General features: G+C 54.4%; 9 non-coding genes across 9 annotated transcripts; all 9 read right to left on the bottom strand.

Moving 5' to 3' along the window:
* Positions 1-829: 829 nt before the first annotated feature.
* On the bottom strand, positions 830-948 carry LOC141266464 (5S ribosomal RNA). The gene has a single exon (XR_012320500.1). It is a non-coding gene; the product is annotated as a 5S ribosomal RNA (ribosomal RNA).
* A 1,706-nt stretch (positions 949-2,654) lies between these two features.
* On the bottom strand, positions 2,655-2,773 carry LOC141266934 (5S ribosomal RNA). The gene has a single exon (XR_012320953.1). It is a non-coding gene; the product is annotated as a 5S ribosomal RNA (ribosomal RNA).
* Positions 2,774-4,488: 1,715 nt separating this feature from the next.
* On the bottom strand, positions 4,489-4,607 carry LOC141269809 (5S ribosomal RNA). The gene has a single exon (XR_012321542.1). It is a non-coding gene; the product is annotated as a 5S ribosomal RNA (ribosomal RNA).
* A 1,705-nt stretch (positions 4,608-6,312) lies between these two features.
* Positions 6,313-6,431, bottom strand: LOC141266819 (5S ribosomal RNA). The gene has a single exon (XR_012320841.1). It is a non-coding gene; the product is annotated as a 5S ribosomal RNA (ribosomal RNA).
* Positions 6,432-8,138: 1,707 nt separating this feature from the next.
* On the bottom strand, positions 8,139-8,257 carry LOC141269982 (5S ribosomal RNA). The gene has a single exon (XR_012321559.1). It is a non-coding gene; the product is annotated as a 5S ribosomal RNA (ribosomal RNA).
* Positions 8,258-9,968: 1,711 nt separating this feature from the next.
* Positions 9,969-10,087, bottom strand: LOC141267145 (5S ribosomal RNA). Its single transcript, XR_012321159.1, has one exon. It is a non-coding gene; the product is annotated as a 5S ribosomal RNA (ribosomal RNA).
* Positions 10,088-11,793: 1,706 nt separating this feature from the next.
* LOC141270402 (5S ribosomal RNA) lies at positions 11,794-11,912 on the bottom strand. Its single transcript, XR_012321639.1, has one exon. It is a non-coding gene; the product is annotated as a 5S ribosomal RNA (ribosomal RNA).
* Positions 11,913-13,614: 1,702 nt separating this feature from the next.
* On the bottom strand, positions 13,615-13,733 carry LOC141266217 (5S ribosomal RNA). The gene has a single exon (XR_012320270.1). It is a non-coding gene; the product is annotated as a 5S ribosomal RNA (ribosomal RNA).
* A 1,685-nt stretch (positions 13,734-15,418) lies between these two features.
* LOC141269501 (5S ribosomal RNA) lies at positions 15,419-15,537 on the bottom strand. Its single transcript, XR_012321512.1, has one exon. It is a non-coding gene; the product is annotated as a 5S ribosomal RNA (ribosomal RNA).
* Between the last annotated feature and the right edge of the window lie 9,024 nt (positions 15,538-24,561).

Below are 24,561 nucleotides of genomic sequence, written 5' to 3'. Positions count from 1 at the left end.
CTCTACTTTACGTAAGGTCGGTGTCCAGCAAGGCGCCACTCCATGCTAGCCGAGCTGGGCAAGATGGCAAAACGTCATCAAAATTGTCTACAATACCTGGTGTTCTCAGGAGGTGTCCCAACCAAGTATTTCCGAACCCATCTCTGCTTTGCTTCCGAGATCGGACGTATCCATGGTGGTATGGCCAGTAGACGCTGCTTGGCCCATCGCCCGGCCAGCCTTCCTCAGGCTCGCGTGGGGACGAGAACTCTGGCAGTTCTGGGGCGGTCTCCGAAGGACCGATGCATAGGCTGTGCCGTCCCTATAGGTGTTGTTTGTTGAGCAATGAAACACCTGCCGCATCAGATGTGTTTAAAAATGGCTCGGCGCAGGGTCTCCTGCAGGCTAAACCGTTCATCGCGGGGATGTGACAGAAAGAGCAAGCTGGACCCGCAACTTGGGGTGGAGCGAAACGCCCAGGAGTGAATGAAGGAAGAGGGTGAGATGGTTGCGAGTGAATTTGAGCTGCTCTTCGGGGGGGTCGTGTGGCCTGCAAAGGTGTTTTGCTTGGGTTGTGCTGTAAACTGGCCTCCAGGTTACCGGTGGTTGCCTCCAGTCATGCGGGAGTCGCTGGTCCTGGTGAAAAGAAGCCTAGTATTAAAAGTAAATAAGCAACAATGCTGGAGGCCCACGGTGATGAGAAGGATGCTGGTATTTTGCAAGGATTAAATAGCGCAAGAGAGAAAGCAAATGAAAAGAAGAAAGGAGCATGTGTGCGCTTGTGAAAAAAGGAATGGAAAAAAGGCATAGAGGAGAGTGACCCCTGCTGGTGGAAGTAAGAAAAAGCAAAAGCCTACAGCACCTGGTATTCCCATGTGGTCTCCCATCCAAGTACTAACCAGTCCCAACCCTGCTTAGCTTCCGAGATCAGACAAGATCGGGTGTGTTCAGGGTAGTGTGGCCGTAGGCAGAGACAGGCCTCTCACTTGCTGCTTTTCCACTTTGACGTCCGGTTGCCGGCCGCCCTTTCCAGTGCTTAGTAAGACAAGGTGCTTTTGTGCTTTCCTTTCTCTTCACTTTTTTGCTGGCTCCTTAAAAAGGTCTTGTAGACAGAACGCCCCGCTCAGAGCCGCTGAACTCACTGATCGGCTGCCGCGCTGTCGACGGAACGTCAGCGTCGCGGCCAATGCCACAGGCCGGGAGCAGCGGCGAGACTCACCGGTAGACCTGGGTAGGGTGAGTAGAGCGCGGTTAGTTGCTTTCTAATAGCCTGCAGCCGGGGATTAACTTTTAATGAAAGGGAGCAACCCTTTTGACTGTCTGCAGCGCGCCGTACCTAGGAAGCGCACACTCACACACAGCGAGCATGCACAAGTTGCTCGCACGAGACCACATTCCCTATTTGCACCTGCAGCTTTTCCGCCACCATGCGTCAGACTCTCCTGCCTGTCTTATTATTATTTCAGGGCCTTAGCAGGAATCACCCCCTCAATTCCCTCCCGCTCCTTCCTAGCACTGAGGTTAGCTCCTGGGCAGCTGTCTGATTGGGTTAGTTACACAAGCTTCTTTGAAGAAGAAGACGTTACTTCTGCTGGCCCTCGTTAGGCGGTCGCCCTCTAAAACCATCCCCTGGGCAGCTGCTGAAAGCCTGGCCCCTTCACAACGCGAGATGCTTTTAACGCCATCATTTGCATACGGCCGGCTGCGGGGTCAATAAGCACTCCTAGCCGTGGCAAGGAGCTCGGTGTGAGGCCTGGTAGAGGCGGCGGGGTTGCGTCCTTATCTTAGAGGTCTTGGGGGGCTTGGGAGGCTTGGGACTTCCAGCCTCTACTTTACGTAAGGTCGGTGTCCAGCAAGGCGCCACTCCATGCTAGCCGAGCTGGGCAAGATGGCAAAACGTCATCAAAATTGTCTACAATACCTGGTGTTCTCAGGAGGTGTCCCAACCAAGTATTTCCGAACCCATCTCTGCTTTGCTTGCGAGATCGGACGTATCCAAGGTGGTATGGCCACTAGACGCTGCTTGGCCCATAGCCTGGCCAGCCTTCCTCAGGCTCGCGTGGGGACGAGAACTCTGGCCGTTCTGGGGCGGTCTCCGAAGGACCGATGCATAGGCTGTGCCGTCCCTATAGGTGTTGTTTGTTGAGCAATGAAACACCTGCCGCATCAGATGTGTTTAAAAATGGCTCGGCGCAGGGTCTCCTGCAGGCTAAACCGTTCATCGCGGGGATGTGACAGAAAGAGCAAGCTGGACCCGCAACTTGGGGTGGAGCGAAACGCCCAGGAGTGAATGAAGGAAGAGGGTGAGATGGTTGCGAGTGAATTTGAGCTGCTCTTCGGGGGGGTCGTGTGGCCTGCAAAGGTGTTTTGCTTGGGTTGTGCTGTAAACTGGCCTCCAGGTTACCGGTGGTTGCCTCCAGGTCAGCGGTGGTTGCCTCCAGTCATGCGGGAGTCGCTGGTCCTGGTGAAAAGAAGCCTAGTATTAAAAGTAAATAAGCAACAATGCTGGAGGCCCACGGTGATGAGAAGGATGCTGGTATTTTGCAAGGATTAAATAGCGCAAGAGAGAAAGCAAATGAAAAGAAGAAAGGAGCATGTGTGCGCTTGTGAAAAAAGGAATGGAAAAAAGGCATAGAGGAGAGTGACCCCTGCTGGTGGAAGTAAGAAAAAGCAAAAGCCTACAGCACCTGGTATTCCCAGGCGGCCTCCCATCCAAGTACTAACCAGGCCTGACCCTGCTTAGCTTCCAAGATCAGACAAGATCGGGCGTGTTCAGGGTGGTGTGGCCGTAGGCAGAGACAGGCCTCTCACTTGCTGCTTTTCCACTTTGACGTCCGGTTGCCGGCTGCCCTTTCCAGTGCTTAGTAAGACAAGGTGCTTTTGTGCTTTTGTGCTTTCCTTTCTCTTCACTTTTTTGCTGGCTCCTTAAAAAGGTCTTGTAGACAGAACGCCCCGCTCAGAGCCGCTGAGCTCACTGATCGGCTGCCGCGCTGTCGACGGAACGTCAGCGTCGCGGCCAATGCCACAGGCCGGGAGCAGCGGCGAGACTCACCGGTAGACCTGGGTAGGGTGAGTAGAGCGCGGTTAGTTGCTTTCTAATAGCCTGCAGCCGGGGATTAACTTTTAATGAAAGGGAGCAACCCTTTTGACTGTCTGCAGCGCGCCGTACCTAGGAAGCGCACACTCACACACAGCGAGCATGCACAAGTTGCTCGCACGAGACCACATTCCCTATTTGCACCTGCAGCTTTTCCGCCACCATGCGTCAGACTCTCCTGCCTCTCTTATTATTATTTGAGGGCCTTAGCAGGAACCATCCCCTCAATTCCCTCCCGCTCCTTCCTAGCACTGAGGTTAGCTCCTGGGCAGCTGTCTGATTGGGTTAGTTACACAAGCTTCTTTGAAGAAGAAGACGTTACTTCTGCTGGCCCTCGTTAGGCGGTCGCCCTCTAAAACCATCCCCTGAGCAGCTGCTGAAAGCCTGGCCCCTTCACAGCGCGAGATGCTTTTAACGCCATCATTTGCATACGGCCGGCTGCGGGGTCAATAAGCACTCCTAGCCGTGGCAAGGAGCTCGGTGTGAGGCCTGGTAGAGGCGGCGGGGTTGCGTCCTTATCTTAGAGGTCTTGGGGGGCTTGGGAGGCTTGGGACTTCCAGCCTCTACTTTACGTAAGGTCGGTGTCCAGCAAGGCGCCACTCAATGCTAGCCGAGCTGGGCAAGATGGCAAAACGTCATCAAAATTGTCTACAATACCTGGTGTTCTCAGGAGGTGTCCCAACCAAGTATTTCCGAACCCATCTCTGCTTTGCTTCCGAGATCGGACGTATCCAAGGTGGTATGGCCACTAGACGCTGCTTGGCCCATAGCCTGGCCAGCCTTCCTCAGGCTCGCGTGGGGACGAGAACTCTGGCCGTTCTGGGGCGGTCTCCGAAGGACCGATGCATAGGCTGTGCCGTCCCTATAGGTGTTGTTTGTTGAGCAATGAAACACCTGCCGCATCAGATGTGTTTAAAAATGGCTTGGCGCAGGGTCTCCTGCAGGCTAAACCGTTCATCGCGGGGATGTGACAGAAAGAGCAAGCTGGACCCGCAACTTGGGGTGGAGCGAAACGCCCAGGAGTGAATGAAGGAAGAGGGTGAGATGGTTGCGAGTGAATTTGAGCTGCTCTTCGGGGGGGGTCGTGTGGCCTGCAAAGGTGTTTTGCTTGGGTTGTGCTGTAAACTGGCCTCCAGGTTACCAGTGGTTGCCTCCAGGTCAGCGGTGGTTGCCTCCAGTCATGCGGGAGTCGCTGGTCCTGGTGAAAAGAAGCCTAGTATTAAAAGTAAATAAGCAACAATGCTGGAGGCCCACGGTGATGAGAAGGATGCTGGTATTTTGCAAGGATTAAATAGCGCAAGAGAGAAAGCAAATGAAAAGAAGAAAGGAGCATGTGTGCGCTTGTGAAAAAAGGAATGGAAAAAAGGCATAGAGGAGAGTGACCCTTGCTGGTGGAAGTAAGAAAAAGCAAAAGCCTACAGCACCTGGTATTCCCAGGCGGTCTCCCATCCAAGTACTAACCAGGTCCAACCCTGCTTATCTTCCAAGATCAGACGAGATCGGGCGTGTTCAGGGTGGTGTGGCCGTAGGCGGAGACAGGCCTCTCACTTGCTGCTTTTCTACTTTGACGTTCGGTTGCCGGCTGCCCTTTCCAGTGCTTAGTAAGACAAGGTGCTTTTGTGCTTTCCTTTCTCTTCACTTTTTTGCTGGCTCCTTAAAAAGGTCTTGTAGACAGAACGCCCCACTCAGAGCCGCTGAGCTCACTGATCGGCTGCCGCGCTGTCGACGGAACGTCACCGTCGCGGCCAATGCCACAGGCCGGGAGCAGCGGCGAGACTCACCGGTAGACCTGGGTAGGGTGAGTAGAGCGCGGTTAGTTGCTTTCTAATAGCCTGCAGCCGGGGATTAACTTTTAATGAAAGGGAGCAACCCTTTTGACTGTCTGCAGCTCGCCGTACCTAGGAAGCGCACACTCACACACAGCGAGCATGCACAAGTTGCTCGCACGAGACCACATTCCCTATTTGCACCTGCAGCTTTTCCGCCACCATGCGTCAGACTCTCCTGCCTGTCTTATTATTATTTCAGGGCCTTAGCAGGAACCACCCCCTCAATTCCCTCCCGCTCCTTCCTAGCACTGAGGTTAGCTCCTGGGCAGCTGTCTGATTGGGTTAGTTACACAAGCTTCTTTGAAGAAGAAGACGTTACTTTTGCTGGCCCTCGTTAGGCGGTCGCCCTCTAAAACCATCCCCTGGGCAGCTGCTGAAAGCCTGGCCCCTTCACAGCGCGAGATGCTTTTAACGCCATCATTTGCATACGGCCGGCTGCGGGGTCAATAAGCACTCCTAGCCGTGGCAAGGAGCTCGGTGTGAGGCCTGGTAGAGGCGGCGGGGTTGCGTCCTTATCTTAGAGGTCTTGGGGGGCTTGGGAGGCTTGGGACTTCCAGCCTCTACTTTACGTAAGGTCGGTGTCCAGCAAGGCGCCACTCAATGCTAGCCGAGCTGGGCAAGATGGCAAAACGTCATCAAAATTGTCTACAATACCTGGTGTTCTCAGGAGGTGTCCCAACCAATTATTTCCAAACCCATCTCTGCTTTGCTTCCGAGATCGGACGTATCCAAGATGGTATGGCCAGTAGACGCTGCTTGGCCCATCGCCCGGCCAGCCTTCCTCAGGCTCGCGTGGGGACGAGAACTCTGGCCGTTCTGGGGCGGTCTCCGAAGGACCGATGCATAGGCTGTGCCGTCCCTATAGGTGTTGTTTGTTGAGCAATGAAACACCTGCCGCATCAGATGTGTTTAAAAATGGCTCGGCGCAGGGTCTCCTGCAGGCTAAACCGTTCATCGCGGGGATGTGACAGAAAGAGCAAGCTGGACCAGCAACTTGGGGTGGAGCGAAACGCCCAGGAGTGAATGAAGGAAGAGGGTGAGATGGTTGCGAGTGAATTTGAGCTGCTCTTCGGGGGGGTCGTGTGGCCTGCAAAGGTGTTTTGCTTGGGTTGTGCTGTAAACTGGCCTCCAGGTTACCGGTGGTTGCCTCCAGGTCAGCGGTGGTTGCCTCCAGTCATGCGGGAGTCGCTGGTCCTGGTGAAAAGAAGCCTGTATTAAAAGTAAATAAGCAACAATGCTGGAGGCCCACGGTGATGAGAAGGATGCTGGTATTTTGCAAGGATTAAATAGCGCAAGAGAGAAAGCAAATGAAAAGAAGAAAGGAGCATGTGTGCGCTTGTGAAAAAAGGAATGGAAAAAAGGCATAGAGGAGAGTGACCCCTGCTGGTGGAAGTAAGAAAAAGCAAAAGCCTACAGCACCTGGTATTCCCAGGTGGTCTCCCATCCAAGTACTAACCAGGCTCAACCCTGCTTAGCTTCCAAGATCAGACAAGATCGGGCATGTTCAGGGTGGTGTGGCTGTAGGCAGAGACAGGCCTCTCACTAGCTGCTTTTCCACTTTGACGTCCGGTTGCCGGCTGCCCTTTCCAGTGCTTAGTAAGACAAGGTGCTTTTGTGCTTTCCTTTCTCTTCACTTTTTTGCTGGCTCCTTAAAAAGGTCTTGTAGACAGAACGCCCCGCTCAGAGCCGCTGAGCTCACTGATCGGCTGCCGCGCTGTCGACGGAACGTCAGCGTCGCGGCCAATGCCACAGGCCGGGAGCAGCGGCGAGACTCACCGGTAGACCTGGGTAGGGTGAGTAGAGCGCGGTTAGTTGCTTTCTAATAGCCTGCAGCCGGGGATTAACTTTTAATGAAAGGGAGCAATCCTTTTCACTGTCTGCAGCGCGCCGTACCTAGGAAGCGCACACTCACACACAGCGAGCATGCACAAGTTGCTCGCACGAGACCACATTCCCTATTTGCACCTGCAGCTTTTCCGCCACCATGCGTCAGACTCTCCTGCCTGTCTTATTATTATTTCAGGGCCTTAGCAGGAACCACCCCCTCAATTCCCTCCCGCTCCTTCTTAGCACTGAGGTTAGCTCCTGGGCAGCTGTCTGATTGGGTTAGTTACACAAGATTCTTTGAAGAAGAAGACGTTACTTCTGCTGGCCCTCGTTAGGCGGTCGCCCTCTAAAACCATCCCCTGGGCAGCTGCTGAAAGCCTGGCCCCTTCACAGCGCGAGATGCTTTTAACGCCATCATTTGCATACGGCCGGCTGCGGGGTCAATAAGCACTCCTAGCCGTGGCAAGGAGCTCGGTGTGAGGCCTGGTAGAGGCGGCGGGGTTGCGTCCTTATCTTAGAGGTCTTGGGGGGCTTGGGAGGCTTGGGACTTCCAGCCTCTACTTTACGTAAGGTCGGTGTCCAGCAAGGCGCCACTCCATGCTAGCCGAGCTGGGCAAGATGGCAAAACGTCATCAAAATTGTCTACAATACCTGGTGCTCTCAGGAGGTGTCCCAACCAAGTATTTCCGAACCCATCTCTGCTTTGCTTCCGAGATCGGATGTATCCAAGGTGGTATGGCCAGTAGACGCTGCTTGGCCCATCGCCCGGCCAGCCTTCCTCAGGCTCGCGTGGGGACGAGAACTCTGGCCGTTCTGGGGCGGTCTCCGAAGGACCGATGCATAGGCTGTGCCGTCCCTATAGGTGTTGTTTGTTGAGCAATGAAACACCTGCCGCATCAGATGTGTTTAAAAATGGCTTGGCGCAGGGTCTCCTGCAGGCTAAACCGTTCATCGCGGGGATGTGACAGAAAGAGCAAGCTGGACCCGCAACTTGGGTTGGAGCGAAACGCCCAGGAGTGAATGAAGGAAGAGGGTGAGATGGTTGCGAGTGAATTTGAGCTGCTCTTCGGGGGGGGTCGTGTGGCCTGCAAAAGTGTTTTGCTTGGGTTGTGCTGTAAACTGGCCTCCAGGTTACCAGTGGTTGCCTCCAGGTCAGCGGTGGTTGCCTCCAGTCATGCGGGAGTCGCTGGTCCTGGTGAAAAGAAGCCTAGTATTAAAAGTAAATAAGCAACAATGCTGGAGGCCCACGGTGATGAGAAGGATGCTGGTATTTTGCAAGGATTAAATAGCGCAAGAGAGAAAGCAAATGAAAAGAAGAAAGGAGCATGTGTGCGCTTGTGAAAAAAGGAATGGAAAAAAGGCATAGAGGAGAGTGACCCTTGCTGGTGGAAGTAAGAAAAAGCAAAAGCCTACAGCACCTGGTATTCCCAGGCGGTCTCCCATCCAAGTACTAACCAGGCCCAACCCTGCTTAGCTTCCAAGATCAAACGAGATCAGGCGTGTTCAGGGTGGTGTGGCCGTAGGCAGAGACAGGTCTCTCACTTGCTGCTTTTCTACTTTGACGTCCGGTTGCCGGCTGCCCTTTCCAGTGCTTAGTAAGACAAGGTGCTTTTGTGCTTTCCTTTCTCTTCACTTTTTTGCTGGCTCCTTAAAAAGGTCTTGTAGACAGAACGCCCCGCTCAGAGCCGCTGAGCTCACTGATCGGCTGCCGCGCTGTAGACGGAACGTCAGCATCGCGGCCAATGCCACAGGCCGGGAGCAGCGGCGAGACTCACCGGTAGACCTGGGTAGGGTGAGTAGAGCGCGGTTAGTTGCTTTCTAATAGCCTGCAGCCGGGGATTAACTTTTAATGAAAGGGAGCAACCCTTTTGACTGTCTGCAGCGCGCCGTACCTAGGAAGCGCACACTCACACACAGCGAGCATGCACAAGTTGCTCGCACGAGACCACATTCCCTATTTGCACCTGCAGCTTTTCCGCCACCATGCGTCAGACTCTCCTGCCTGTCTTATTATTATTTCAGGGCCTTAGCAGGAACCACCCCCTCAATTCCCTCCCGCTCCTTCCTAGCACTGAGGTCAGCTCCTGGGCAGCTGTCTGATTGGGTTAGTTACACAAGCTTCTTTGAAGAAGAAGACGTTACTTCTGCTGGCCCTCGTTAGGCGGTCGCCCTCTAAAACCATCCCCTGGGCAGCTGCTGAAAGCCTGGCCCCTTCACAGCGCGAGAGAGATGCTTTTAACGCCATCATTTGCATACGGCCGGCTGCGGGGTCAATAAGCACTCCTAGCTGTGGCAAGGAGCTCGGTGTGAGGCCTGGTAGAGGCGGCGGGGTTGCTTCCTTATCTTAGAGGTCTTGGGGGGCTTGGGAGGCTTGGGACTTCCAGCCTCTACTTTACGTAAGGTCGGTGTCTAGCAATGCGCCACTCCATGCTAGCCGAGCTGGGCAAGATGGCAAAACGTCATCAAAATTGTCTACAATACCTGGTGTTCTCAGGAGGTGTCCCAACCAAGTATTTCCGAACCCATCTCTGCTTTGCTTCTGAGATCGGACGTATCCAAGGTGGTATGGCCAGTAGACGCTGCTTGGCCCATCGACCGGCCAGCCTTCCTCAGGATCGCGTGGGGACGAGAACTCTGGCCGTTCTGGGGCGGTCTCCGAAGGACCGATGCATAGGCTGTGCCGTCCCTATAGGTGTTGTTTGTTGAGCAATGAAACACCTGCCGCATCAGATGTGTTTAAAAATGGCTCGGCGCAGGGTCTCCTACAGGCTAAACCGTTCATCGCGGGGATGTGACAGAAAGAGCAAGCTGGACCCGCAACTTGGGGTGGAGCGAAACGCCCAGGAGTGAATGAAGGAAGAGGGTGAGATGGTTGCGAGTGAATTTGAGCTGCTCTTCGGGGGGGGTCGTGTGGCCTGCAAAGGTGTTTTGCTTGGGTTGTGCTGTAAACTGGCCTCCAGGTTACCAGTGGTTGCCTCCAGGTCAGCGGTGGTTGCCTCCAGTCATGCGGGAGTCGCTGGTCCTGGTGAAAAGAAGCCTAGTATTAAAAGTAAATAAGCAACAATGCTGGAGGCCCACGGTGATGAGAAGGATGCTGGTATTTTGCAAGGATTAAATAGCGCAAGAGAGAAAGCAAATGAAAAGAAGAAAGGAGCATGTGTGCGCTTGTGAAAAAAGGAATGGAAAAAAGGCATAGAGGAGAATGACCCCTGCTGGTGGAAGTAAGAAAAAGCAAAAGCCTACAGCACCTGGTATTCCCAGGCGGTCTCGCATCCAAGTACTAAGCAGGCCCAACCCTGCTTAGATTCCAAGATCAGACGAGATCGGGTGTGTTCAGGGTGGTGTGGCCGTAGGCAGAGACAGGCCTCTCACTTGCTGCTTTTCTACTTTGACGTCCGGCTGCCGGCTGCCCTTTCCAGTGCTTAGTGAGACAAGGTGCTTTTGTGCTTTCCTTTCTCTTCACTTTTTTGCTGGCTCCTTAAAAAGGTCTTGTAGACAGAACGCCCCGCTCAGAGCCACTGAGCTCACTGATCGGCTGCCGCGCTGTCGACGGAACGTCAGCGTCGCGGCCAATGCCACAGGCCGGGAGCAGCGGCGAGACTCACCGGTAGACCTGGGTAGGGTGAGTAGAGCGCGGTTAGCTGCTTTCTAATAGCCTGCAGCCGGGGATTAACTTTTAATGAAAGGGAGCAACCCTTTTGACTGTCTGCAGCGCGCCGTACCTAGGAAGCGCACACTCACACACAGCGAGCATGCACAAGTTGCTCGCACGAGACCACATTCCCTATTTGCACCTGCAGCTTTTCCGCCACCATGCGTCAGACTCTCCTGCCTGTCTTATTATTATTTCAGGGCCTTAGCAGGAACCACCCCCTCAATTCCCTCCCGCTCCTTCCTAGCACTGAAGTTAGCTCCTGGGCAGCTGTCTGATTGGGTTAGTTACACAAGCTTCTTTGAAGAAGAAGACGTTACTTCTGCTGGCCCTCGTTAGGCGGTCGCCCTCTAAAACCATCCCCTGGGCAGCTGCTGAAAGCCTGGCCCCTTCACAGCGCGAGATGCTTTTAACGCCATCATTTGCATACGGCCGGCTGCGGGGTCAATAAGCACTCCTAGCCGTGGCAAGGAGCTCGGTGTGAGGCCTGGTAGAGGCGGCGGGGTTGCGTCCTTATCTTAGAGGTCTTGGGGGGCTTGGGAGGCTTGGGATTTCCAGCCTCTACTTTACGTAAGGTCGGTGTCCAGCAAGGCGCCACTCCATGCTAGCCGAGCTGGGCAAGATGGCAAAACGTCATCAAAATTGTCTACAATACCTGGTGTTCTCAGGAGGTGTCCCAACCAAGTATTTCCGAACCCATCTCTGCTTTGCTTCCGAGATCGGATGTATCCAAGGTGGTATGGACAGTAGACGCTGCTTGGCCCATCGCCCGGCCAGCCTTCCTCAGGCTCGCGTGGGGACGAGAACTCTGGCCGTTCTGGGGCGGTCTCTGAAGGACCGATGCATAGGCTGTGCCGTCCCTATAGGTGTTGTTTGTTGAGCAATGAAACACCTGCCGCATCAGATGTGTTTAAAAATGGCTCGGCGCAGGGTCTCCTGCAGGCTAAACCGTTCATCGCGGGGATGTGACAGAAAGAGCAAGCTGGACCCGCAACTTGGGGTGGAGCGAAACGCCCAGGAGTGAATGAAGGAAGAGGGTGAGATGATTGCGAGTGAATTTGAGCTGCTCTTCGGGGGGGTCGTTTGGCCTGCAAAGGTGTTTTGCTTGGGTTGTGCTGTAAACTGGCCTCCAGGTTACCGGTGGTTGCCTCCAGGTCAGCGGTGGTTGCCTCCAGTCATGCGGGAGTCTCTGGTCCTGGTGAAAAGAAGCCTAGTATTAAAAGTAAATAAGCAACAATGCTGGAGGCCCACGGTGATGAGAAGGATGCTGGTATTTTGCAAGGATTAAATAGCGCAAGAGAGAAAGCAAATGAAAAGAAGAAAGGAGCATGTGTGCGCTTGTGAAAAAAGGAATGGAAAAAAGGCATAGAGGAGAGTGACCCCTGCTTGTGGAAGTAAGAAAAAGCAAAAGCCTACAGCACCTGGTATTCCCAGGCGGTCTCCCATCCAAGTACTAACCAGGCCCAACCCTGCTTAGATTCCAAGATCAGATGAGATCAGGTGTGTTCAGGGTGGTGTGGCCGTAGGCAGAGACAGGCCTCTCACTTGCTGCTTTTCCACTTTGACGTCCGGTTGCCGGCTGCCCTTTCCAGTGCTTAGTAAGACAAGGTGCTTTTGTGCTTTCCTTTCTCTTCACTTTTTTGCTGGCTCCTTAAAAAGGTCTTGTCGACAGAACGCCCCGCTCAGAGCCGCTGAGCTCACTGATCGGCTGCCGCGCTGTCGACGGAACGTCAGCGTCGCGGCCAATGCCACAGGCCGGGAGCAGCGGCGAGACTCACCGGTAGACCTGGGTAGGGTGAGTAGAGCGCGGTTAGTTGCTTTCTAATAGCCTGCAGCCGGGGATTAACTTTTAATGAAAGGGAGCAACCCTTTTGACTGTCTGCAGCGCGCCGTACCTAGGAAGCGCACACTCACACACAGCGAGCATGCACAAGTTGCTCGCACGAGACCACATTCCCTATTTGCACCTGCAGCTTTTCCGCCACCATGCGTCAGACTCTCCTGCCTGTCTTATTATTATTTCAGGGCCTTAGCAGGAACCACCCCCTCAATTCCCTCCCGCTCCTTCCTAGCACTGAGGTTAGCTCCTGGGCAGCTGTCTGATTGGGTTAGTTACACAAGCTTCTTTGAAGAAGAAGACGTTACTTCTGCTGGCCCTCGTTAGGCGGTCGCCCTCTAAAACCATCCCCTGGGCAGCTGCTGAAAGCCTGGCCCCTTCACAGCGCGAGAGAGATGCTTTTAACGCCATCATTTGCATACGGCCGGCTGCGGGGTCAATAAGCACTCCTAGCCGTGGCAAGGAGCTCGGTGTGAGGCCTGGTAGAGGCGGCGGGGTTGCGTCCTTATCTTAGAGGTCTTGGGGGGCTTGGGACTTCCATCCTCTACTTTACGTAAGGTCGGTGTCCAGCAAGGCGCCACTCCATGCTAGCCGAGCTGCGCAAGATGGCAAAACGTCATCAAAATTGTCTACAATACCTGGTGTTCTCAGGAGGTGTCCCAACCAAGTATTTCCAAACCCATCTCTGCTTTGCTTCCGAGATCGGACGTATCCAAGGTGGTATGGCCAGTAGACGCTGCTTGGCCCATCGACCGGCCAGCCTTCCTCAGGCTCGCGTGGGGACGAGAACTCTGGCCGTTCTGGGGCGGTCTCCGAAGGACCGATGCATAGGCTGTGCCGTCCCTATAGGTGTTGTTTGTTGAGCAATGAAACACCTGCCGCATCAGATGTGTTTAAAAATGGCTCGGCGCAGGGTCTCCTGCAGGCTAAACCGTTCATCGCGGGGATGTGACAGAAAGAGCAAGCTGGACCCACAACTTGGGGTGGAGCGAAACGCCCAGGAGTGAATGAAGGAAGAGGGTGAGATGGTTGCGAGTGAATTTGAGCTGCTCTTCGGGGGGGGTTGTGTGGCCTGCAAAGGTGTTTTGCTTGGGTTGTGCTGTAAACTGGCCTCCGGGTTACCAGTGGTTGCCTCCAGGTCAGCGGTGGTTGCCTCCAGTCATGCGAGAGTCGCTGGTCCTGGTGAAAAGAAGCCTAGTATTAAAAGTAAATAAGCAACAATGCTGGAGGTCCACGGTGATGAGAAGGATGCTGGTATTTTGCAAGGATTAAACAGCGCAAGAGAGAAAGCAAATGAAAAGAAGAAAGGAGCATGTGTGCGCTTGTGAAAAAAGGAATGGAAAAAAGGCATAGAGGAGAGTGACCCCTGCTGGTGGAAGTAAGAAAAAGCAAAAGCCTACAGCACCTGGTATTCCCAGGCAGTCTCCCATCCAAGTACTAACCAGGCCCAACCCTGCTTAGCTTCTGAGATCAGACAAGATCAGGCGTGTTCAGGGTGGTGTGGCCATAGGCAGAGACAGGCCTCTCACTTGCTGCTTTTCTACTTTGACGTCCGGTTGCCGGCTGCCCTTTCCAGTGCTTAGTAAGATAAGGTGCTTTTGTGCTTTTCTTTCTCTTCACTTTTTTGCTGGCTCCTTAAAAAGGTCTTGTAGACAGAACGCCCCGCTCTAAGCCGCTGAGCTCACTGATCGGCTGCCGCGCTGTCGACGGAACGTCAGCGTCGCGGCCAATGCCACAGGCCGGGAGCAGCGGCGAGACTCACCGGTAGACCTGGGTAGGGTGAGTAGAGCTCGGTTAGTTGCTTTCTAATAGCCTGCAGCCGGGGATTAACTTTTAATGAAAGGGAGCAACCCTTTTGACTGTCTGCAGCGCGCCGTACCTAGGAAGCGCACACTCACACACAGCGAGCATGCACAAGTTGCTCGCACGAGACCACATTCCCTATTTGCACCTACAGCTTTTCCGCCACCATGCGTCAGACTCTCCTGCCTGTCTTATTATTATTTCAGGGCCTTAGCAGGAACCACCCCCTCAATTCCCTCCCGCTCCTTCCTAGCACTGAGGTTAGCTCCTGGGCAGCTGTCTGATTGGGTTAGTTACACAAGCTTCTTTGAAGAAGAAGACGTTACTTCTGCTGGCCCTCGTTAGGCGGTCGCCCTCTAAAACCATCCCCTGGGCAGCTGCTGAAAGCCTGGCCCCTTCACAGCGCGAGATGCTTTTAACGCCATCATTTGCATACGGCCGGCTGCGGGGTCAATAAGCACTCCTAGCCGTGGCAAGGAGCTCGGTGTGAGGCCTGGTAGAGGCGGCGGGGTTGCGTCCTTATCTTAGAGGTCTTGGGGGGCTTGGGCGGCTTGGGACTTCCATCCTCTACTTTACGTAAGGTCGGTGTCCAGCAAGGCGCCACTCCATGCTAGCCGAGCTGGGCAAGATGGCAAAACGTCATCAAAATTGTCTACAATACCTGGTGTTCTCAGGAGGTGTCCCAACCAAGTATTTCCAAACCCATCTCTGCTTTGCTTCCGAGATCGGACGTATCCAAGCAGGTATGGCCAGTAGACGCTGCTTGGCCCATCGCCCGGCCAGCCTTCCTCAGGCTCGCATGGGGACGAGAACTCTGGCCGTTCTGGGGCGGTCTCCGAAGGACCGATGCATAGGCTGTGCCGTCCCTATAGGTGTTGTTTGTTGAGCAATGAAACACCTGCCGCATCAGATGTGTTTAAAAATGGCTCGGCGCAGGGTCTCCTGCAGGCTAAACCGTTCATCGCGGGGATGTGACAGAAAGAGCAAGCTGGACCCACAACTTGGGGTGGAGCGAAACGCCCAGGAGTGAATGAAGGAAGAGGGTGAGATGGTTGCGAGTGAATTTGAGCTGCTCTTCGGGGGGGTCGTGTGGCCTGCAAAGGTGTTTTGCTTGGGTTGTGCTGTAAACTGGCCTCCAGGTCAGCGGTGGTTTCCTCCAGTCATGCGGGAGTCGCTGGTCCTGGTGAAAAGAAGCCTAGTATTAAAAGTAAATAAGCAACAATGCTGGAGGCCCACGGTGATGAGAAGTATGCTGGTATTTTGCAAGGATTAAATAGCGCAAGAGAGAAAGCAAATGAAAAGAAGAAAGGAGTATGTGTGCGCTTGTGAAAAAAGGAATGGAAAAAAGGCATAGAGGAGAGTGACCCCTGCTGGTGGAAGTAAGAAAAAGCAAAAGCCTACAGCACCTGGTATTCCCAGGCGGTCTGCCATCCAAGTACTAACCAGGCCCGACCCTGCTTAGCTTCCGAGATCAGACGAGATCGGGCGTGTTCAGGGTGGTGTGGCCATAGGCGGAGACACGCCTCTCACTTGCTGCTTTTCTACTTTGACGTCCGGTGGCCGGCTGCCCTTTCCAGTGCTTAGTAAGACAAGGTGCTTTTGTGCTTTCCTTTCTCTTCACTTTTTTGCTGGCTCCTTAAAAAGGTCTTGTAGACAGAACGCCCCGCTCAGAGCCGCTGAGCTCACTGATCGGCTGCCGCGGCCAATGCCACAGGCCGGGAGCAGCGGCGAGACTCACCGGTAGACCTGGGTAGGGTGAGTAGAGCGCGGTTAGTTGCTTTCTAATAGCCTGCAGCCGGGGATTAACTTTTAATGAAAGGGAGCAACCCTTTTGACTGTCTGCAGCGCGCCGTACCTAGGAAGCGCACACTCACACACAGCGAGCATGCACAAGTTGCTCGCACGAGACCACATTCCCTATTTGCACCTGCAGCTTTTCCACCACCATGCGTCAGACTCTCCTGCCTGTCTTATTATTATTTCAGGGCCTTAGCAGGAACCACCCCCTCAATTCCCTCCCGCTCCTTCCTAGCACTGAGGTTAGCTCCTGGGCAGCTGTCTGATTGGGTTAGTTACACAAGCTTCTTTGAAGAAGAAGACGTTACTTCTGCTGGCCCTCGTTAGGCGGTCGCCCTCTAAAACCATCCCCTGGGCAGCTGCTGAAAGCCTGGCCCCTTCACAGCGCGAGATGCTTTTAACGCCATCATTTGCATACGGCCGGCTGCGGGGTCAATAAGCACTCCTAGCCGTGGCAAGGAGCTCGGTGTGAGGCCTGGTAGAGGCGGCGGGGTTGCGTCCTTATCTTAGAGGTCTTGGGGGGCTTGGGCGGCTTGGGACTTCCATCCTCTACTTTACGTAAGGTCAGTGTCCAGCAAGGCGCCACTCCATGCTAGCCGAGCTGCGCAAGATGGCAAAACGTCATCAAAATTGTCTACAATACCTGGTGTTCTCAGGAGGTGTCCCAACCAAGTATTTCCGAACCCATCTCTGCTTTGCTTCCGAGATCGGACGTATCCAAGGTGGTATGGCCAGTAGACGCTGCTTGGCCCATCGACCGGCCAGCCTTCCTCAGGCTTGCGTGGGGACGAGAACTCTGGCCGTTCTGGGGCGGTCTCCGAAGGACCGATGCATAGGCTGTGCCGTCCCTATAGGTGTTGTTTGTTTGCAGGCTAAACCGTTCATCGCGGGGATATGACAGAAAGAGCAAGCTGGACCCGCAACTTGGGGTGGAGCGAAACGCCCAGGAGTGAATGAAGGAAGAGGGTGAGATGGTTGCGAGTGAATTTGAGCTGCTCTTCGGGGGGGTCGTGTGGCCTGCAAAGGTGTTTTGCTTGGGTTGTGCTGTAAACTGGCCTCCAGGTTACCGGTGGTTGCCTCAAGGTCAGCGGTGGTTGCCTCCAGTCATGCGGGAGTCGCTGGTCCTGGTGAAAAGAAGCCTAGTATTAAAAGTAAATAAGCAACAATGCTGGAGGCCCACGGTGATGAGAAGGATGCTGGTATTTTGCAAGGATTAAATAGCGCAAGAGAGAAAGCAAATGAAAAGAAGAAAGGAGCATGTGTGTGACGCGCCCCTGGGCCTGCTGTGTCGCGCAGCGTCTCGCGCTCGGGGGCTTACCCGGAACCGGATCAGATGAGGGTTGTAGTCTCCGAGTGGCGGGGACCCGGTCCGTGCCCAGGGAGTCAAACTCAGTGTATGGCAGTCTTGATAGGTGTTATTTGAGTGTCGACTACGCCACCCGTTGATTTGCAGCTATGGAGCTGCCGCTGCAGGGCAGACCGCTGAGGCCGATGTAGAATTGTGCAGCGTGATAGTATAACCCCCAACGGGAGGGGTATGGCCTCAGGGCAGCCGACGTGGAAGATGGGGGTAGCAGGAACCACTCAGAGACGGTGCGGTGTAATTCAGGGTCTTTACTGGTAACAACGATAGACCCTCCCAGAGTACTTGCTAGCGAACGGGGCCTGGTCAGTCCTTGAGCAGATGGGATCTCCCCTGGCCAGGCGGAGTTGTAGGCCTCCCAAACTGACTGTACTCTTCTGGCTACCTTGCTAGAAGCGGATATAAGTAGCCCACGTCCCTGAGTGTGCCGTGTGGTGCTCACCCGTATGGCCGGTGACTCGGGGCCTTCTAATGGCTTCCGCTCCACGTTGGCGGTGCTGGTCCCACGCGTGTGACCTTGCCTTCGGGTTTCTGGGCCTGAGGACCTGAAATCCCCTGCCGGTCGGCTTCTGCTGCTGGGTAAGAGTTAGTCCCCACAGCCTCGGACGCCGGGTCCGGTAAGAAAGCTTCTCAGTCAGGGCGAGCTCTGCAGCTGCCAGCCCCTGACTCATAGTAGTATTGCTCCCACTGAGCTTCTGCTGTTTCTTCCTATGACTGTTTCTTGTCTCTGCTTCTTCTCTACTCCTAACCCTGCCTCAGCCCCGGGTTTATATAGGGGAAGTTCTTCCCCTCCCAAGACTGGGCAGGAGGTGTGGCATGCACAGGATCCCTGACCAAAGGACCTCCCACCTGCTCTCAGACATAACATTACATTACTGTGGAAACCAGACCCCTGGGGTGCCACATTCCCCCCTAGTGAAATTTAGTACTCCGGGACTAAACATATTTTAGAAAAACATAACAAGATATAACAACAATAATAGTACAATAAGAAGAAACACATAAAGGTGGTCACGGATATCCGTAACCGGGTGCAGTCTTTGAAGAAAGCAAGGTGTCCATTTCACCAAAACAGGGAGACGTAACCAGGTAGGGGTCTGTTCTGCCCCGAGTCCTTAACAGTCTTTAGTCCGTCCTGGGTTACGCTCCAACTATGTACACAGGATTCCCGGTAAATCCACCAAAGACTCCTATAAACAACTAGAAACACATAATTATACACAAGCAATAAGAAAAACAGGTAACCACAAATAAAACAACTTATACATTTCAAATCCTCCAACGTGCGGGTAACTGGCCTCTAGTGGCCCTAGTGGACCTACGGAGCTTACTGTCTAGCCCTGAACTACAGGGTGTAGGAGCTGTCAAGGGTAAACTGGGCAGCTGTCTACCGGCTCTTTGGCTCACTAGGGGTACGGCAGGCTCACTATAAGCAGAGGGTTGATCCTCCTGTTCTGCTTGTGTGGAGTCTTCTGCCTCCTGGACCGGCTGCTCTTCCAGCTCTACCTGTCGCTCCGTAGGTGCTTGGGATGCGGGTTGGAGGAAGGTGAGTACGGGTACCACAACTGCGCCATTGACTTGAGTCCAAGACCGAGGGAAGTCTCCGAGCACAGTACTAACCATGTCTTCCCTTTCCTCTACGGGTCGAGGGTCTTCTTGTTCCTCTTCAGGGTTCCGTAGCTGTTCGGGACACTTCTTCAGGTGATCCCGGGATACAATGGTTGTGGTTTCCCCTCCATCTTTACTGATGGTACAGACCTTTGGGTTGTCGTGGCTTGAGGGCAGTATGGTGTACGGGTCCTTCTCCCACTGGTCGTCCAACTTGTGGAGCCGTCTTTTTCCTCTTCAAGACCTGCTCTCCGGGTACCAGGGGAACAGCGGGAGCATACTGGTTGTAAGTTTTCTCTTGTCTTTCCCTAGCCTGACAGAGACTTCGCTCCACGCTCTCCTGTACTCTCCGGTACTGCTGCTGCCTCTCTGTGTCCCAGTCTGCTTCTGGTGAAGTGTCCTCGGGTGTCAGGACTCCCATTTCCAGGTCAACAGGTAACTTACCAGGTCTCGCCCTCATTAGGTAAGCCGGGGTACAGTTGGTGGAACCTACCGGGATGTGGTTGTATAGGTCCACCAGATCGGGCAACTTCTCAGGCCACAGACTGCGTTCTTCCAGGGGCAACGTTTTCAGAAGATCCATTACCACCTGGTTCATTTTCTCACAAAGTCCATTAGTTTGCGGATGGTAGGGTGTCGTCCTTATCTTCCGGCAGCCATACAGATTGCAGAATTCCTGGAAGACCTCCGCTTCAAAGGCAGGTCCCTGGTCCGTCAGCACTTGGTCCGGGTAACCGTGTGGACGGCAAAAGTGCTGCTGAAAGGCTCTAGCTGCTGTTTGAGCCGTTAAGTCCTTGACGGGGACGACAACCAGAAACCGGGAGTAATGATCCACGATGGTTAACGCGTAGACGTAGCCACTTCTGCTTGGGGTCAGTTTTACATGATCCAAGGCTACCAGTTCCAACGGCTGCCGGGTGACGATGGACTGCAGGGGAGTCTTCTGGCTGGCACGGTCCTTCCTTCTTAGGTTGCACGGGCCACAGTCTCTGCACCACCTCTTGATGGTTCCCCTCATGCCTACCCAGTGGAACCGCTCGCGCAGCAGGAACTCCAGCTTCTTCCATCCGAAGTGTCCAGCCCCGTCGTGGTATGCCTCCATCACCATGGCTGCGTCTCTTCGTGGCACCACTATTTGCCAGATTAGTTCATGCGTCCGGGAGTTAACTATTCTGCGGCACAACTTCCCCTTGTAAAGGAACAGTCTACTCTTTTCTGCCCACAGTTGCTTGGCTTCCTCCGGAGCGTCTGGGTCAAGTCGAGCCTCTGGCCGAGTCAGCATCTCCTTTACCAGCCGGACGGCAGGGTCGCTGTCTTGCGTTTCCGCCCAGTTGTAGTGAGGCAAGGGGTTAAACGTAGCGGCTTGCTTACTCCCTACCCGGTGGGAACACTGGATAGTCCCATGACGGTGGAACGCAGGGAGTTCGACTTCTTCCAGTTCCTCTGGATCTTCTCCTACGTCCGGTAGATTTGGCATCCTGGACAGGGCGTCCGCGTTGGTATTGGAGCGTCCTGCCCGGTATTTGATTGTGAACTCGTAGTTGGACAGACGAGCCATCCATCTCTGCTCTAGGGCACCGAGTCTTGCTGTGTCCAGGTGTGTCAACGGTTGTTATCCGTGTACACGATGAACCGGGAAGAAGCGAGGTAGTGCTTAAAGCGTTCGGTGACTGCCCACACCACTGCCAGGAACTCTAGCTTAAAGGAGCTGTAATTCTCCGGGTTTCTCTCGGTGGGTCGCAGTTTTCGGCTGGCGTAAGCGATTACTCGTTCTTTCCCCTGCTGGATCTGGGACAGCACAGCTCCTAGCCCGATGTTACTTGCGTCAGTGTAGAGGATAAAGGGCTGGCTGTAATCGGGGTACGCCAGGATTTCATCCCCCGTGAGGGCCATCTTCAGCTGGCGGAAGGACTCTTCTTCTAACTTCTCCCATCTGATGGGCGGCTTCTGGTTCTTGGCCTTCCGGGACTGGCCTATCAGGAGGTCCTGCATGGGAGCTGCCTTTTTGGTGAAACCGGGGATGAATCTGCGGTAATAGCCTACCAACCCAAGGAACTGCCGCACTTCCTTTATACTGGAGGGACTTGGCCATTCCTTAATTGCGGTGATCTTATCAGGATCGGGAGCCACTCCGTCAGCGCTCACCACGTGTCCCAGGTACTGCACCTTTGGCTTCAGGAGGTGACACTTAGAGGGTTTCACCTTCAGGCCGTAACTTGCCAGGGCTTCGAACACTTCCGCCAGATGTTTCAGGTGGTCCTCATAAGTCTTGGAATATACGATGACATCGTCCAGGTACAACAGGACCGTCTCGAAGTTTTTGTGTCCCAGACAGCACTCCATTAATCGTTGGAAGGTTCCGGGTGCGTTACAAAGTCCAAACGGCATACAGGTAAACTCGCTAAGTCCCATCGGGGTGGTGAATGCGGTCTTCTCCCGGTCCGCCTCTGCTACAGGAACCTGCCAGTACCCGCTAGTGAGATCCAAGGTAGAGAAGAAGTTAGCAGATCTTAAAGCAGCCAAAGACTCCTCTATCCTTGGTAAAGGGTACGCATCCTTGTGTGTGATACGATTGATTTTCCGGTAATCTACACACATCCTCATAGTGTTGTCTTTCTTTTTGACTAAAACTAGTGGGGCTGCCCAGGGGCTACAGCTATCCCGGATTACCCCAGCCTCCTTCATGTCTCTAAGCATCCCCTTGGCGTGTTGGTAATGTGCAGGGGGTACGGGTCGATACCTCTCTTTTATGGGAGGATGATCTCCCGTGGGGATGCGGTGTTCTACCCCCTTAACTCGCCCGAAGTCTAACGGGTGTTTACTAAACACTCTCTCATACTCTTGAACCACCCGGTAGACTCCCTGTTTCTGGTGGGAGGGAGTGGAGTCAGTTCCCAAGTGTAGTTGCTGACACCAATCCTCCATTACTTTCTTAGAGCCGTTACCTTCCTCCGGGTGAGATGGAGGCAAGGGTTCCACAGACTGTATAGAGTTTTGGTTGATGGTATATAATTTGGCTAGCGTGGCATACCGGGGTAGGTATACTTCCCTCTTCCCGATATTTATTAGGCGAACGGGCACCCTCCCATGGCGTACATGAACCACCCCCCGTGCTGTCAAAATGGTGGGCCTACTGTCTGAGTAAACTGGTTCTACCATTGCCTGGTAATCCCTACCTCTCGGACCAATAGCTGCCCGGCACCAAATCATCATTTCACTTTTTGGGGGCATGGCAATAGGGAAAGGGTCACACATTCTTACGCTACCAATCTCACCGCCGGAGAGTTCCACCTGTTGCCGTCGCCTCAGTGACCGGATCTCTTTCTGGAGCACTCGCTGCTCGCCGGAGCTGGCGTTCTTGGCAACCTGTTGTAAAAGGAAAATCACCTCTGCAAGACAATTTTCAATTACATTAGTTCCTAGCGTTATCTTTGGGTGACTCTCGTGTTTGTCAATGTCTACAATAATCAGTCCCTGTGCTGCCAGTTCGACTCTACCAATTTTAATGGTCGCCTCTTTAAATCTGATCTGTGGCACGGGCTGACCATTGCTGGCAATGATACTCAAGTCGTCGTCAGGGTAGCGGGTTATATCCGAGTCATTCCAGTACTGCTTGAAGAGCACGTACGGAATGGTGGTGACCTGTGACCCGGTGTCCAGTAGGGCACTCATAGGGATGCCATCCAGTACCACAGGCAAGACTGGACGCCCTCCGACATATTTGTCGCGCCAGTTCGATGGGCCTTGTGGTCTTTTTCCTGGGGGTTGGCCCTCTACCCCCAGGTTGTGCCAGTTTAAAGGACAGTACCTTGCCATATGTCCGGGTTGATTGCAGCGGCGGCAGATGGGTCGTCCGTCCTCGTTGTACCGGTCACTGGGTCTTCCTCTGGCCGGTGGGGTCCTCCTTGGTCGACGCCACGGGATGTTCTCCGGTCCGGATGCCAGCTGGATCTTCCCTGGAGTGGAAGCCTGTGAAGACTGCACAGTTCGGGTTAACGCAGCAACGCTTTTAGCTAGCTCTTGGACCTGATGGTGCAGGTCTGGAGCCGGGTCATTGTTCAAAGCCTGCGCATCAGCCCCTACAGGCCCTGCCGACAAGGGCGCCGCCTCCTGGTGGTAAGTGATAGCTGGGCGCCTGTGGGTCACAACGCCATCCGGTGCCGGTTCTCGGAGCACCCGGATGGCTCTGTCCTTGAACTGTGCAAATCCCAGATGAGGGTCCTGTAGGGCCATTGCCCGCAACTGGGTTCGGTGGGCATTGCAATATAAACCCTCTATAAATTGTTCAGTCAACAGCCTGTCCTCGTCTCCCACGCCGTCAGGGTCGGTCTGCTTAACGGCTCTCAGGGCCTCTTGTAGGTTCAGGGCATAGTCCCTTATACTCTCATGGGCCCGCTGTTTGCACCCGTAGAATCTAAGCTTGATCTCGGCTGAGGTGCGGGTATCAAAGGTGTCCTTCAGCCGGGTTAGTATCCCTGCGACAGTCCTCCCCCCAGGTGGCCAGGACTTTACCTCCCTTCGGGCTGCTCCGGTTAATTGGGCCACCAGGATGCTCACTTTTTGCTCTTCTGTGAGGGAGTACACCTGGAAGAGGCTATCCAGCCTTTCTCTAAAGTCCTGCAGGGTATGTGACTCCCCTGAGTACTGGGGTAGCCAGGCTGCCCCCGGGATATAGGGCATGGTGAAAGGCATGACCGCGACAGCGGTGGCGCTGGCGGGGGTTGAAGCGGTGAAGCTCTCCTCCGTATCCGACATCCTTCTCCCCCCTAGTGGACCGTGGCCTACCTTGCGATGATCCTCTTCCGTAGGCCGCGGCTCCGCAGTGGATCGTCAGGGTTGAGGACCTTCCGTCGCGCTCCGGTGACGTCGGCGTCTGCTGGGCTCCTTCCAGGACCTTACGCAACGTCCGGACGTGAGGCGGGGCTTCAGTTCTCGCGGGCTTTTTGGAGTCCACGCCCCTCTTCTTCCCGCGCGGCGTCCTCAATATGGCGTCCAACGGCGGGAAAACTCCACGGATGGCGGGAAGAAGGCTGAAGATGGCGCCGGATGGTGGGAATCTTCACAGATGGCGGGAAGAAGGCTGAAAATGGCGCCGGATGGCAGGAATCTTCACCACAGGTGAGTTTGAAAGTCTCTTTTTCAGGCACGCAGTACCCGGTGGTTGCGGGCACGAAATCCTGCCGAATACGCCAAAGTTGACGCGCCCCTGGGCCTGCTGTGTCGCGCAGCGTCTCGCACTCGGGGGCTTACCCGGAACCGGATCAGATGAGGGTTGTAGTCTCCGAGTGGCGGGGACCCGGTCCATGCCCAGGGAGTCAAACTCAGTGTGTGGCAGTCTTGATAGGTGTTATTTGAGTGTCGACTACGCCACCCGTTGATTTGCAGCTATGGAGCTGCCGCTGCAGGGCAGACCGCTGAGGCCGATGTAGAATTGTGCAGCGTGATAGTATAACCCCCAACGGGAGGGGTATGGCCTCAGGGCAGCCGACGTGGAAGATGGGGGTAGCAGGAACCACTCAGAGACGGTGCGGTGTAATTCAGGGTCTTTACTGGTAACAACGATAGACCCTCCCGGAGTACTTGCTAGCGAACGGGGCCTGGTCAGTCCTTGAGCAGATGGGATCTCCCCTGGCCAGGCGGAGTTGTAGGCCTCCCAAACTGACTGTACTCTTCTGGCTACCTTGCTAGAAGCGGATATAAGTAGCCCACGTCCCTGAGTGTGCCGTGTGGTGCTCACCCGTATGGCCGGTGACTCGGGGCCTTCTAATG

The sequence above is a fragment of the Phyllobates terribilis genome, unplaced genomic scaffold (assembly GCF_046119375.1).
Source record: "Phyllobates terribilis strain yellow unplaced genomic scaffold, ASM4611937v1 Scaffold_4__5_contigs__length_816908805, whole genome shotgun sequence".
NCBI classification, from domain to species: domain Eukaryota; kingdom Metazoa; phylum Chordata; class Amphibia; order Anura; family Dendrobatidae; genus Phyllobates; species Phyllobates terribilis.
The sequence above is the reverse complement of the archived record's forward strand: the minus strand, read 5'-3'. Positions and strand labels throughout refer to the sequence as shown.